Here is a 15000-nt window from a genome sequence, read left to right on the forward strand (position 1 = left end):
TTATACTTCAGTTTCGAGAGTCATATGAAAATAAGCATGGAAAGTGACCGTTCCTGAGTCTTTTTTGATGGTTTTTTTGGCTAACCTTGAAGCTCTCTAGCTTCCTTCTCTTCATTACCCTTTGGTTACTTTGGGACATTTGTGCTGGATCACCTCTTGTCTACCCAACGTAACCACAAACCTCCTCCCAGTTCTCCTCTGCTCTGAAGAGGAAAATCTGTGACTACTTACTGTGGTCTCTCTTGTCACCTTGTACCAGTGCTATATAGTCTGCCCACAAAAGGAACCTCTGAGCCCATCTGTAATAGAGGACTCATTCTTCAGTCGGCTGGAGTCAGAATATAAATGGTTGTGAGGCTCCTGGAATCTTCTAGATGGGTTTTGAGAACCATCTGGTTGAGTGCTTTGGGTTGGGGGTCGGTGGTAGATTTTCTGACATGCTTTGTATGTCTGTTTTTCCTCTATGGGGGTGGTGATCACGTCTTCATATCCATACCCTTTATATTTAGACTACACAGAATAATTTCTGTTTTCCTGATATATGGCTCTTCCTACTCACATCTTTGATGTATGATAATGAGTTATAGCTCACAGACTAATTAGCATTCAGATGTAGCAAGAGAACGCATTTACTATTAACTAACAGAGACATCTTAGGCTAGAGGTGTGCTTCTAGTGGCACAACAGTAACCTTAGGAAATCTGGCTTCTGGTATATGTGGGATAAATTAACTGGTTCTACAGGTAACAATTATAACATCTCAAAATATAAAACATAGACAATTTGAAGACACCAGAAAGAAACCATAAGTAAGCAAAGCCTAGACAGAAGTATACTTTTAAAAGGCTAGTGCTCTATCAGTGTGACTACAAGGCTTCATTCTTTGACCACGGATGCCTGGGACATCGTCCCATTTACCACAGTAAATTGCGGTGTGGGAGTACAGTATTGAGGACTGAAGAGCAGCTGGGGAGATAGGAGTCCTGAAAGCAGGGACAGCATAGGGGTAAAGAGTTCTAAATTACACACTTAAACACTCACATTATCTGCATTTGGAATAAGCATCATCAGAAAACCTAAGAAATTGAACGAATTAATCAGAGATTTCAGCTATTGTTCAAAAATGGGGAGGAGGACCTCCTCAGGAGTTGAGTTTAACCATGTAAAAGCTAAGCAATATGGCAGATCCAAACTCTCTATAATAAGCATTTATAAAGTCTACAATAAGAAAATGGTCAATTATACAAATAGTAAAATAAACTCATGGGACAACAACAACAAAAATAATGGACACCAAACCTTAGGTAATTCTGAGCAACAGAGACTCTAGTCATTAGAGTTCTGTTTTTTTTTTTTTTAAATTGGAAAATATAATATGTGGAAATCAGTTGCAGTGAAATAAAAAGAGCAAGATTTTAGATGAAAAATACTCTAATCAAAATGTAAATTCTACTGATAAACTTAATTTTAATATTGAATTATAGAACACATGAACATAATATAAAAATATATGGGGGACTATTTATATTCAAGAAAAGAGGAAAAAATAAATATGAAGAAATTCTCAGAAAATGGTAATATTTATTACAAAACACCAAGCATGTAATTGGATTATCCAGAAGGAGAGAAATGAATGGGGAAAGAAAAACATTTGAGTAATAGCATCAGACTCTCCCAAGCAAACTCAGGAGATCACAGACTAATGAACAACACAGAACAAATGCTAAGAAATGTACACGTAAGTGCATGGTGATGTCTACAGCAAAGCTAAGAAGTCATGCCAGGTGGGGGATAGTATATTAAACACTATACACGCCACACAGAGAGCTATGTAAATAATGGTAGAATTCTCATCAACAGTACTGTGCTGTACACCCAGGTAAAGCCCTCCAGGAAGAACTGTCCCAGCAGTGGGAGGTGCTGTTAGCGAAGAGCTTCAGTGATCAGTCTCTTCAGAGATGACCTCAGCTGTGGAGAGCTACCTCATTCCAGTCGTACACCTTCGTGAGGTTAACTGCAGCCTGTGACCAGCGGGTACTCGGAAAGCCTGATCTGATACAACACGAAGGGCAGAATTCTATGTGCAGCAAAATTGTCTCTCAGAAAAGAAAAGAAAATAGGTATTTTCAGATAAAAAAAAAAAAAAAAGCTGAGAGCACGAGTCACCAGCAGATTTGCGCTCTATGAATAGCCAAATGGAATTCTAGAAGTTGAAGGAAACTCGTACTATATGATCATGGGGATCCAATAGAAGGACACAGAACAAAGAAAGTAATAAATATTGGATAAATGTAAGACTATATACTTTTGCTTTTTGCTTAATGTCTTGAAAAATGATAGCATTATATAATGTAACTTATAACTCTTTATTGTGCAGTTATAGCAAATAGTTGTAAATATAATAGAAATTTTATAAAATATAAAGGAGATAATAAATAAGATTCCTGTGTTTTATGTGAGCTAATACAAGATAAATTCATAGATAGTCATATGATGCATATTGAGATCCTTAAAGCAACTACTAAAAAAAATAAGATAAGATGACTGGGGAAATGGTTCAGTAAGCAAAGTTCTAAGTTTCAGTCCCTAGCACCCATGTAAATATGTTTGTAATCCTAGCACTTGTAGGACAGAGAGCCTCTGGGGCTTGCTGGCCAGACAGTCTAAGCAATCAGTGAGCACCTAGCCTAGTTCAATGAGAGACTCCGTCTCAAAAAAAGAAAAAAAGAAAAAGAAAACGAAAAAAAGAAAAGACAGAGAGATCGAGGAAGGAAGGCACCTGATATTGACTCAGGTGTGTTCACGCCCACATTTGCATACATATACAGACACCACACATGCCAACACAACACAATCAAAATACCACCGGGACAGATAGCTAAAAAGCCATTACAGAATTAAACATATTTACAAAAATAGTTCTTAGAAATCCAAAAGGTGGCAAAAAGGGAAGAACAAGTGAGCTGGATGAGCCAAAACAAATAGCAAAACGTATAACCAAACCAACCTAAGAAATAATTATATTACATGAACATTAACTAAAAACTCCAGTTAAAGGGGGAAAATTGTCAAGCGGGATTACAAAGCATGTCTTAATTACGTGCTTTCCACAAGAATCACATTTTCACAATATTAGTTCAAATGCACCAATAATTGAAAGTAGGACGTGGAAAAAAATACACCATGAAGAACAAAAGCATACAGAATGGACAGTAACTGCTTAACAGAACTGAGCTGAAGAGAAGACTCATCAGCAGAAGAGACATGTTGTGATGACACAGAGTGAAAAGGGACTGTGTGCTGCCTAGAAGCTTCAGACTGTAAGCAGGAATGCTGTCAGAGAGCAAGCCAGAGAAAATTCAGAATCACTGGGGATTTTAACATGTCTCCTGGTAACTAGTAGAATCAGAGCTGAGTAAATTCTTAAAGATATCATTAATAAAATTAACCTAAATAGTATTTTTGGAACACTTTAATAACTGGAAATTTCAATCTTTCGCGGACAAGTAGAAAAAATCCTATGTATTTGGAATCAATCAAGACAAAATGACACATGAAGCAAAAAAAAAAAAAAAAAGCATGAAGAAGGAAGTTAGAAAAATATAACAATCTTAATGGAAATTTATATCAAGATATTTATTTTAGGGAAGAAGTAAAGCTTAAAATAAGTTATCTAAAAGTCTAATTTATTATATTAAGCTACAAAAGACAAACTCAGAACAATTAAGAAAATGATAAAAGTGGAGGATATTAAGTAGGATGTGGTGGCATATCCCTATAATCCTAGCAATTAAGAGGTGTAGTCTAGCCTGGGCTACATGGTGAGCTTCTGTCTTAAAAAAAGAGAGAAATGAAAAAAGAAAAGAGAAAAAAGAAAAAAAAGACAAGCAGCAGAAGAGAATGTTGCAACAAAGACAAAGGTAGTTTGAAGTCTAGAACTATTTGATCAAAGGGGAGAAAATATAATAATTACCAATATCAGGGGGTGAGAGAAGAGTTACTACTGTAAATCTTACAGGCATCAAACAAAAGAATGTTAAGAACTACTTTAGGGCTAGAAAGATGGCTCAGAGGTTCAGAACACTAGTTACTCTTGCAGGATTGATTTCTAGCACCCACAAGGTGTTTACAATCATCCTAACTCCAGCTACAGGGGATCTGATGCCCTCTGCTAACCTCTTAGGGCACCAAGCGTTCATGTGGTACACATACAGACATTCATGGAAAACACACAAAGTGTATAAATCTAATAAATAATTTTAAAGGAACTATTTTAAACCAATATATTGATTATGTGGGGGTAGACTATATAAGTTCTTTAAAAAACAAAATTTTCCAAAATTGGAAAAAAAAATAAGAAAAGTTACTAAACAATGCTATATTAAACAAGATGAATTTGCTATTTAAAATCTTTCTAGGAGCAAAGGTGAGCTGAATGCTGTCCCCTGAGATCCATCCTCGGGCCTATGGCTGTGCCTGCCTTCCCTGAGGAGGCCTGCAGGGGCTCAGGAACATTCAGGTCCTCCTGGAGCACAGCCAGCAGAATTGAACAGCATGCTGTTCCCTGGGCTCCATTGTCAGATGTACAGTTCTGCCTGACTCTCCAGGGAGTTCTGCCTGCATCAGAAACATCCATCCAACACTAGGGACAAACAGATGGCTAAAGGCCAACTTAAGAACACAGTCAACAAGAAAGAGGCAGGGCATCATCCGAGCCCAGCTATTCTACCACATATCCTGGATATCCTAATACAGCTGACATCCCACTCTCACCAATGGACAGGTCATCAAGACAGAAACTAAAAAGGAGAAATAATGAAACAAGCAGACATTTGAATCAAACGGACCTAACAGATATCTACACAATATTTCATCTAAACACAAAAGAATATACCTTCTTCTCAACACCTCACAGAACCTTCTCAAAAATTGACCATATTGATCACAAAGCAAGCCTCAACAGATACAAGCAAATTGAAATAACCACTTATCAGACCACTGTGGATTAAAGCTGGACTACAACAACAGGGAGACCAGGAAGCCTGCACACTCATGGAGACAGAACAGCTCTCTACTCAATTACCACTACGTCAGGGAAGAAATAAAGAAAGAAATTAAAGATTTTCTAGAATTCAATGAAAATGAAGGAACAACATATGCACACTCATGGGACACAATAAAAGCTAAGAGGAAAGTTCACAGCACTAAGGTCCTTCATAAGGGATTGCAGAGATCTCATACTAGCACCTTAACATACATCTGAAAGCTATAGAACAAAGAAAGCAAACACACCCAGGACGAGTAGATGGCAGGAAATAATCAAACTCAGGGTTGAAATCAGTCAGTTAGAAATAAAGAGAACAGTTCAAAGAATCAATGAAACCAAGAGCTGGATCTTTGAGAAAATCCACAAGACAGACAAACCCTTAGCCAAACTAACTAAAAGGCAGAGGGACAGTATCCAAATTAACAAAATCAGAAATGAAAAGAAAAATGTAACAACAGAAACTGAGGAAATTCAAAGAATCATTAGGTCTTACTTCAAAAGCCTGTACTCCACAAAATTGGAAAATCTAAATGAAATGGATGGTTTCTTGATAAATATTATTTACCAAATGTTTACCAAAGTAAACGATTTTAGTAGCCCTTTAAGAAATAGAAGCAGTTATTAAAAGTCTCCCAAGGCAAAAAAGCCCAGGTCCAGATGGCTTTAGTGCAGAATTCTACTAGACATTTAAAGAAGAGCTAATACCAATACTCCTCAAAACATTCCACAAAAAAGAAACACAAGGAACATTGCCAACCTTATTCTCTGAGACCACCATCACATGATACCTAAACCACATAAGAACTCAACAATGAAAGAGAATTTTAGATCAATTATCTTATGAACATTGATGCAAAAATACAATACTTGTAAACCGAATCAAAAAACACATCAAAAACATCATCTACCATGATCAAGTAGGCTTCATCCCAGGGATGCAGGGATGACTCAATATATGAAAATCCATTAATGTAATCAAATAAATAAACCATATAAACAAACTGAAAGAAAAAAACCATGATCATCTTATTAGATACTGAAAAAGCCTTTGACAAAAATCCAACACCCCTTCTAGTTAAAATTTCTGGAGAGATCAGGGATATACAATGTATACCTAAACACAGTAAAGGCAATACACAGCAAGCCAATTAGCCAACATCAAATAATTGGAGAAAAACTTAAAGCAATTCCACTAAAAGCAGAGACAAGACAAGGCTGCCCACACTCTTCGTACCTAATCAATATAGTACTTAAAGTTCTAGTTACAGCAGTAAGACAACTAAAGGCGATACAGTTTGGGAAGGAAGAAGTCAAAGTATTGCCATCCACAGATGATATGATGGTAAACACAGTGACCCCAAAAATTCTACCAGAGAACTCCTTCAGCTGATAACCACCCTCAGTAAAGTGGCTGGATTCAAAACAAAAAACAAACAAACAAACAAAAAAACCAAAGACAAAAAAACAAAACAAAAAAAACCCAAAATAACAAAATTAGCATCCCTCTTTTATACATATAATAAACAGGCTGAGAAAAATATTAAGGAAACAATATACTTCACAATAGCCACAAATAATATATAATATGTTGGTGTAGCTCTAATCAAGCAAGTAAAATATCTGCATGACAAGAACTTCAAGTCTCTGAAGAAAGAAATTATGGAAGATGAAAAGGTCTCCCGTGCTCGTGGATCAGTAGGATTTACATAGTAAAAATGGCCAACTTACCAAAAGCAATCTACAGATGCAATGTAATTCCCACCAAAATTACAACACAATTCTTTACAGACCTTGAAAGAGCAAGTCTCAACTTTATATGGAAAAAAAAAAAAAAACCAGGATAGCCAAAACAATCCTGTACAGTAAAAGAACTTCTTAGATCAAGCATCCTCTTTGATCTCAAGCTGTACTACAGAGCAATAGTAATAAAAACTCCATCGTATTGGTGTAAAAACAGACAGATTGATCAATGGAATACAATTGAAGACCCAGAAATAAACCCACACACCTATGGACATTTGATTTTTGACAAAAAAAATGAAACCATACAATGGAAAAAAATAAAGCATCTTCAACAAATGGTGCTGGTCTAACAGGATGTCTGCATGTAGAGAGACCAAAGGATGGGGGCCGGGGAGGGGGTGAGGTTGGGATTGGGAGGACAGGAGAGGGGAGGTTGTGATCAGGATGTAAAGTAAAAAAATAAATGATCTTTCTAGAAGGAAAAATTTGAATCCAGAAAATCTCAATAGTGAATTCCTTAGCAAATATTTAAGGAAGGAGTGATACCAAGTATACACGGAAATCTTTCAGATATTAGAAAGAAACATTTGTTTTATGGGACCAGTATAATTCTAATACCAATACCAAAGCAAGTATAACAAAAATTGCTGTCATAAAATAAGCATGAAAATTATTATCAAACATTAAGTGTAGTGTGGATCATGACACATGAGGTGTTGCCTAGAAATGCAACTGTAAAATCAATGTAAGCATATTAATTTGAAAAACATGATCATATCAAAAGATATAATCTTGAGAAAGTTTCAGGATTAAAAAAGTCTTAATAGAATCTGAAGCTATGGCTTAAGGTTTTTGCAGACGACCCAGGTTCAGTCCCAGCACCCACATAGTGAGTGGTTCGCAGCCATCCATAACTCCAGTGTGACTGGATTTGATGTCCTGTTCTGACTGCCATGGGCACCAGACGCGTGTGGTGCATACATATATGCCGGCAAATCCCTCAGTCTTTTTATTTATTTTTGTTTGTTTGATTTATTGATTGATTGTTTTTTTCTCCTTTTTTGGCTTATTTTAATTTTATTTTTTATTGGTTATTTTATTTTATTCCATTTCAATTGTTGTCCCACTCCTGGTCTCCCCTCTGCAAATCTCCCACCCTATTCTCTCTCCCCCTACCTCTATGAGGGTGTTTCTCCACCTGTCCACCCCCACCTCACCACTCTAGCATCCCTGTACACTGGGGCATGGAGTCTCCACAGGACTAAGGGCTTCCCCTCCCATGGATGCCAGATAAGGCAATCCTCAGCTACATATGCAGCTGGAGCCATGGGTCCTTCCATGTGTACTTGTTAGTTGGTGGTTTAGTCCCTGGGAGCTCTGGGGGGAGGGGGGGATCTGGTTGGTTGATATTGTTGCTCTTCCTATGGTGTTTCAATCTCTTTCAGCTCCTTCAGTCCTCCCCCTAACTTCTCCATTGGGGTCCCCAGGCTCAGTCTAATGGTTGACTGTGAGTATCTGCATCTGTCTTAGCCAGGTGCTGGCAGAGCCTCTCTCAGGGCTATTGTGTCAATGTCTTCTATGGTATCTTCTATGCCTGAGTTTCTCTCTTATATCTCTTATATTCTGTTGGTGATGTTTGCATTTATAACTCCTGATCTTTTTCCTATGTTTTTCATCTCTAGGGTAGTTTCCCTTTGGGATTTTTTTTATTGTTTCTATTTCCATTTTTAAATCATAGACGGTTTTGTTCCATTCCTTCACCTGTTTGATTTTGTTTTCCTGTATTTCTTTAAGGAATTTATATGTTTCCTCTTTAAGGGCTTCTATCTGTTTATGTGTGTGCTCCTGTATTTCTTTAAGGGAGTTACTTATGACCTCCTTAAAGTCCTCTATCATCTTCATGAGATGGGATTTTAGATCTGAATATTGCTTTTCTGGTTTGTTGGGGTATCCAGGGCTCACTGTGGTGGGAGAACTGGGTTCTGATGATGCCAAGTAGCATTGGTTTCTGTTGCTTATGTTCTTGTGCTTGCCTCTCACCATCTGGTTATCTCTGGCATTAACTGGCATTGTTGTCTCTGACTGGAGCCTGTTTCTCCTGTGAGCCTAGTTATGTTGGGCCTCCTTGGTCAGGCTGCCTCTGAGTATGGGAGGGGGTCTGGAGAGCATGATTTGCCAGGCTGGCTGTATCAGAACTCCTTGAGGTCAAGCTGACTCTGGGACAGGGTCAGGGTGGACAGGGTGGGGATGGAGGCTGGAGCACAGAATCTGCTCCTAGACATAGATAAGAACTGGAAGGAATGCGTGTCTCTGGCAGAGCAGAAGGTCCTGAATCCTCTGGGCCCCAGGGGTAGTGGTAGTCCCAGTTAGGCCAGGTATTGGAGCTGGGGTGGGGAACTTTCCTGTGAGCCTGGGGGTGTCAGAACTACTGGGGGTCAAGCTGTCTCTGGGTGTGAGTGGTGTGGGGGTCTATTTATTGTTTTTTTCAGACAGAGTTAACCCTAGAACTTGATGTAGACCAGGATAGCCTTAAACTCACAGAGATATAGACCTGCCACTGCCTCTTGAGGGCTGGGATTAAAGGTGTGAGCCAACACTGCCCTTGGCAAAACACTCAAACACATACAAGACATTATTTTTTTTTAAATTTCACCAAAGTAGGAAAACAAAAGTGTTTCTTCCATTTGATAAAAGACATCTATAGTTCTTAAATACCTAATGTTTCCCCACAGAAATCAAGAGGACAGAAATATCTGACTTTTATTCCTTCCTATTCAATATGAAGTCTCTCACAATCTGTATGACAGTGAAATGAAGGCAGATAGGAAAAGTAGTGTAACTGTGCCCTTGTACAGATGACATAATTAGTCGCCAAACAAGTGAGATTTGTCAAATACAGAGAACCTACGTTAGTATCCTAAAGTGAAATTTCTGTGCACATAAATAGGAAGACCTACTACGGTCAAATATCTATTTCTTTCTGTCTTACTCTATAGACTCAGTGCATTTCCAAAGAATACAAAAAGTGCAGAATGGAATTCACACATGATAGCTATATTGATCTTTGTCAAAAGAACAAAGACAGACAGAAAAAAATAGCTTTTTCTGCAGATGGTATTGGAACAGCTAGACATTAATATAAAAATGTCATTCTAAATACATTTCATACTGGTCTACTCAAACCTTAGGCTTAAATAGAAAATGCCCCACTGTATGATTTCCAGAAGACAACATACGAGAAAATTGAGAAGACTCCAGGTTTGGTGATAACTTTTCAGATATATCACCAAAGCAAATTCTGCCAAGTTGATGGGTGCTTTGTGCTCTATGAAAAACACAATTTTCTAAGATAAAACAGTAGTGTAAATAAATACCCAGAGAAAAATCTTTATGAAATCTTATGAAATCTTATGAAAAGTCTGGTATGTAAAATGTGAAAACCTAACAAGAAAACAGCCCAAGTAAAAGAAGGGAAGGATTGAGCGAACACACTTTGCCAAAGCAAACAAAAATGGCATATAAGCATATGAAGAGATGCTTAAAGCATACCATTGATGAATTATGGGTTAAGACAACACTAAGTTATTTCTCACTGTCTGTTTGAATGACTAAAATCCAAAGCACAGACAAGTAATGTTAATGCTAATGAACAAATGCTAATGAGGATGTGGAGAAATGGGAATGCCCATCCATTGATCCTTAGAATACAGAATAACAAGCTGACTTAAAAGACAGTTGGATTGTTCCTTACAAAACTAAACATAGTTGAAAACTTATGTCCATGCAGAAGCTTGCACTTGTCCCTGGAGATGTGATTCAGTGGTAGATACTTACTTGCCTAACATTCAAGAGACCCACAGTTCAATCCTCAGTACTGCAAAAATATCAAGGGGGAAAAAGACAGAAAACCCACAAACAATGTTTTTGGTAGCTTTCTTCATAATTGTTGCAACTTGGAAGTAACAAGATGTCCTTCAATAGATGAATGTATACACTCTCACTGTGGTGTAGCCACACAACAGGATTTTTAGTAATCGAAAGAAATGTGATTTCAAGCCACAAAAAAAGAGAAAGAAACCCACATGCAATCACCTTAACTGTGTATTGACAAGTTCAATCTGTAAAGGCCACATACTGTGTGATTCTAATTATGCAACATACCACAAAAGGCAAAATCTGAGCACAGTAAGATCAGGGGAGAAGGAAAAAGGGATGAATAGGTGAGGGTTGGAGAATGGTCAGGCAGTGGAACTATTTTGTATGTAGCTTTGGGTATGTGTGATACATTTGCCAAAATCCACTAAGTAACATTCAATGGAAACCATCAGCATAGTTACAATGTATGTATATCAAGTTATCACTAATAACAAATTAACTACATCAATGAGAGATGTAAGTTAAAGGGAAGATGGAGAAAGGGTGAAAGGGATACATAGAACCCAAAGTTGCTCTAAATGTAGACTTTTAAACTAAAATTTTAACTAAGAAGAAATATAAAAATAAATGCTATGAGGACCAGGCAGTAGACTACATGTCTTGACTACATAAGTAATATGAATTTGTATAGTAAGTTAGTGAACATACACATATATTCACCAAAACTCATTTGTACACTTAATACATTTTACATATGTAAATTTATTAGTTACTTTTCTGTTGCTCTGATAACCATGATCGAGACAACATATAGGATAATAAAAGAGTTTATTTTGGCTTATGGTCCAGAGAATTAGCATACACATGGCAGAAACAACATGGCAGCAGGCAGCTGGACCAGGAAGCTGAGAAAGCTTACTTTTCACCACAAACATGAAGCTGGACAAGAGAACTGGAAATAAGGTGAGGTTGTATAATCTCAAATCCCACCCCCAAGTGATGTACTTCCTTCATCAAGGCCACCCCCCCCCCAAGTCTTCCCAAACTGTGGCAACAACTGGAATCAAATTTGGTTGTAGTAGTTTGCATTACATAGTTATAATCAAAATTCCTGAGGGAACAACTAAGAGGAAGAACAACTTATTTTACCTCACAGTTTCAAAGAGCTCATTCCATGTTCTCTTGACCTCATGTGCCAGGGCAGAACCTTATGGAGAACCGGAGCCAGTGACAATGTATCCTCATGAACCAGTGACAACCTTCGTCCAGCTAGGCCACTGTTCCTAAAGTTTCTGTAACTTCCTGAATTAGAGCCACTAACATTAGGAACCAAGCCTCCAGTAGATGACCCCATCAGGACATTTCAGATTCAAACCATAAATGGCTATATCTTGCTTTAAGGATTCTGTAACTCTTCCCATTTACCTCTGATTTAAATAATCATTTTGATAAATCTGCTGGAGCACTGATAGCTCCCTCTCCTGGGATGAGAGTTTAAACTTAAGCATTTGGAGAAAATCATCATTTAATTGCCCCAAAGCAGGTTTGGTCCTTGGAAAAAAAGATAGAGCATTGCTTTTTAAGGCATCCATGTTAGTCACGTGTCTGTTGCTGTAATAGGGCAGCACGACCAAAGTGACCTATGGAAGAAAGTATTGGGTTTTACAGTTCCAGAGGGGAGGAGTCCGTCGTGACAGGAGGCGTGGCATCAGGAGCTGGAAGTCAAGAGCTCACATCTGAACCACAACTAGGAAGTAGAGAAAGGAAATTAGAAACAGTACACAATCTACTGGGAACAAAATGTTCAAATTCTTGAGCCTATGGGGGACATTTCTCATTCAAACCACCACACATCCTACAGGACATCTGAATACTCAAAATGTACCATGGCTTTATTCTGAGGGTTTTGTTGTTGTTGTTGTTGGGGGGGTTGTGTTTGTTTGGTTTTTCTTTCTTTCTTTTTTTTTTTTTTTTTTTTTTTTTTTTTTTTTTTGGTTTTTCGAGACAGTGTTTCCTCTGTGTAGCCCTGGCTGTCCTGGAACTCACTCTGTAGACCAGGCTGGCCTCGAACTCAGAAATCGGCCTGCCTCTGCCTCCCAAGTGCTGGGATTAAAGGCGTGCGCCACCACTGCTGGGCTATACTGAGTTTTTAAGCAGAGCTGGGTCCCTGACCCTTCCAGTCCACCATGTGCTCCTAATTTGAATTCATCTTCTCTTTTCGAGTTGGCTGTGACGGGAATTAATGTTAAGTCAGTAAGCCTCAACTATTGTCCAGTGGACATGACAATTTTTGCCCTCCCAACACTGTTCTTTATCTGTGCTTTGAAGTGGTATTAACTCAGTTAATAAAATCATAGCTATGGAAAAAGATTGATCAGAGTTCGAATTCTGGGTCGTCTACCCACATCTGTGTGACTGGGCAGGTTGTTTGGTTACCCTGTCTCTGCTCGCTCGCGGTTGAAGTTACTTACTATGTAGTATTAGCAGCTGGTTCTATCAAGGCCAAGGATGCCGTGCCGATAGACTGCTTGTGTCCCTTGAATTTAAACAGCTACTGGTTGTGGCAGAAATTTCCATGTCCAATCTATTTGCAGTTTGTGATTGGACAGGGAAAAGGGAGGCAGAGCTAAAGATGGCAGAGGTGGAGACGTGGAGGGAGACAAGGGGTGAGAAAGGCAGCGGGGAAAATGGCATCGGAAGTGGATCCATGTGGCTTTCAGTAGCATAGGTAGATATGAAATCTAAAGGTTAGAATAATTGTTTAAATTGTGAGGGCATCTTGTGTATTGAGATTTTATTGATATATAAAAATCTATTGGTTAACTAAAAGCATTAAGAGTTTGATTTACCAGGTTAATGGGTATTTTGACATCTAACCTCAAGGATGGCGGTTATTCATGGGGCTAGCCTAGCGCCCTGGAGGCGGCAGGGTTGGCCTAGGGGCCAGGCCTAGAGCGGTGGAGGCCATGGGTGGCGGGCAGAGGCAGCAGCCACACCAACATTTCTGGCCCCGCCTGTGCTACTGAGACCACAGCTGGTGCTAGCATTAGTGCAGGAACATGGCGGCTAAGCCGGGAGCCCCCTGGACGCCTCTTCTCTAATACCTCCTGCTACACTAGTAGAAGGATGCTGGCCTGAGTAGATTCTGTATGCCTTACTCAGCAAGACCAGAGCAAGGTTATGTTAAAGTATTTATTTTCTTGCTACTCAGCCTGTCTTAGTGGCTGGCTTTTCTGTAACATTTTGGAAGTTACTGTCACCCAGAATGTAAATATTCTGCAACAGAATTTGAAGGCAGAACAATTTCTGAAGATGCTCTGGCACAAAAGCAATAGGGTAACACTGCACTGAGCACTGTATCCACACAGACTAGCTCTCTGAATCCATTTCTCCTGACTATTCCATTTTGTGGTATTGGTGACGTTTCTATCCCATCTTCCTGATGTTATCCAGAACTTCTGTGAACCCAGCTATAAGAACGTGAAGGAGATTCGAGTCTTTGCGCCAGCCCTAGGCGGATGTGGAGCCCTTGCACTGGGTTTCCTGCTCCCGTTTTTTCACCGCTGCGTAACAGCAAGATGGTTCACAAGCAAATCTACTACTCGGACAAGTAATTCCACAAGCAAGCACTCCAAGTACCAGCATGTCATGTTACCCAGAGAACTCTCTAAACAAGTCCCTAAAACTCATCTGATGTTCGAAGAGGAGTGGAGAAGACTTGCTGTTCAAAGAGTCTAGGATGGGTTTGTTACAGGATGCATGAGCCAGAACTGCATATTCTTCTCTTTAGACGACCTACTCCAAAAGAATAAGAAAATTGAAGTACAGCTGGGATCATCTAATCTTTTTCAAATTTAATGTATATGTGTGTATAAGGCAGTATTCAGTAAATACTTGAAAAAAATGTACAAACTTTTCATCCATACCCGTGTCTGAGCTGTGTTCTTCACAGCATCAGAGCTCAGTTAAATGCAACTGCAAGTAGGTTATTTTAAGTTGTTAAAGATAAGTTTTCTTGCAGTTTTTTTCCTAATACAAATGCTTGTTTTATTTTACCTGTTACTTGTGTTAAATAAAGTTTGTATGTTGCATTAAACAAAACAAAAAAAAATGTGGAGGAGACCAGCTTTCCCGGGATCACATGCAGGACGCCCTCTGGCCACATAAAAGAAACTTTAATAAAAGGTCTTGGTCAGTAAGAGCCCCCCAGGAAGGTGAGAGGGATCTCATCTGATGCCCTCTCTCCTGTTTTGTAGCTGTCTGTGCCAGAGAGTAATCTACAAAGTTCACAGTTCTCATTGTTTCTCAGAGTCATCTTCTGTATATGTTATTCC

The 15000-nt window shown here is 38.8% G+C and overlaps 1 pseudogene; it reads left to right on the plus strand.

Annotated features, from left to right (window-relative positions):
• Positions 1-14073: 14073 nt before the first annotated feature.
• LOC117713341 (cyclin-dependent kinases regulatory subunit 2 pseudogene) lies at positions 14074-14663 on the plus strand (annotated as a pseudogene).
• The last annotated feature ends 337 nt before the right edge of the window (positions 14664-15000 follow it).

This window comes from Arvicanthis niloticus, chromosome 8, assembly GCF_011762505.2.
Source record: "Arvicanthis niloticus isolate mArvNil1 chromosome 8, mArvNil1.pat.X, whole genome shotgun sequence".
Lineage (NCBI taxonomy): Eukaryota > Metazoa > Chordata > Mammalia > Rodentia > Muridae > Arvicanthis > Arvicanthis niloticus.